Source organism: Diaphorina citri, unplaced genomic scaffold, assembly GCF_000475195.1.
Source record: "Diaphorina citri unplaced genomic scaffold, Diaci psyllid genome assembly version 1.1 scaffold22082, whole genome shotgun sequence".
In the NCBI taxonomy this organism is placed as follows: Eukaryota; Metazoa; Arthropoda; class Insecta; order Hemiptera; family Psyllidae; genus Diaphorina; species Diaphorina citri.
The window spans coordinates 1-854 of NW_007399429.1; the positions used below are offsets into that span (position 1 = coordinate 1).

At 41.1% G+C, this 854-nt stretch overlaps 1 long non-coding RNA gene across 1 annotated transcript; it reads right to left on the reverse strand.

Annotated features, from left to right (window-relative positions):
• Positions 1 to 182: 182 nt before the first annotated feature.
• LOC113473271 lies at positions 183 to 643 on the reverse strand. The gene is made up of 2 exons (XR_003395293.1): positions 556 to 643; positions 183 to 263 (listed from the first exon to the last, which is right to left on the reverse strand). It is a non-coding gene; the product is annotated as an uncharacterized LOC113473271 (long non-coding RNA).
• Between the last annotated feature and the right edge of the window lie 211 nt (positions 644 to 854).

Below are 854 nucleotides of genomic sequence, written 5' to 3' on the forward strand. Positions count from 1 at the left end.
TGAGGACAAATCATTAGTTACTTCAAAGGAGTAGCGACCAGGCAGCAAAATATAGATTAATTAGACTTCCTTTATCATAGACACTCGTTGCTTTGTTGAAAACCCAGAAGAGGTTATAGAAAGAAACGATAGAATTGGTATACTTACAGTTTCTACGCTATTATCAATACGAGCTTTCTTTCTCTTGGGTACATCACTGCCAGAATCTTGTGATGAAGCTACAGATGGGGCTTTGGATACACCTCCCATTGCTTTTATTTTACCTGGGGGAAATAAGAGAAACATTAAATAGAAGCCAGTCTAATTTACTTGTAAGCGCTAGGAAGCGAGTTTGATTGCCGCCCGGGGCGAAATTTATCCTCAAAAGATAGGGTTCGTCCTCGGAACAGCTGGCTTTCTTCTATACACAGTGCTTTTCTCTTCCATTTCGGAACGATAAGACCTCCGTTGTTACAGTTCCCTGTATCAAACTTCTTAGTAGGTGTGAGCTCTAATAATCCCGACGCCCCCTATTAGTTCAAGTTGCACTCAAGACAGAGAAGTAGAAGAACTTACAGATTTTATCCAACGTTGGTGTAACACATCTTCCTTCACTGTCCTTTCCGTCGAATTTCTTTTTCTTTTTGGAACTTCTGGAAAGGAAATATACATTATTTAGGTACTATACATTGAAATTACATGGGGTGTTGTCCATCCTATGTGGCAAACATGGTATCATTTGATAACACGTGCTGCTTTTAGGGTGCAGTCAGCCTTATGGGAACAACTGGAGAACTGGTTAAAACCCCAGCAAATAACGCAAGAAACCTGGCCAGCCTTAAGCGCGTCTACCTTGTAAGCACTAGGCAGTACTG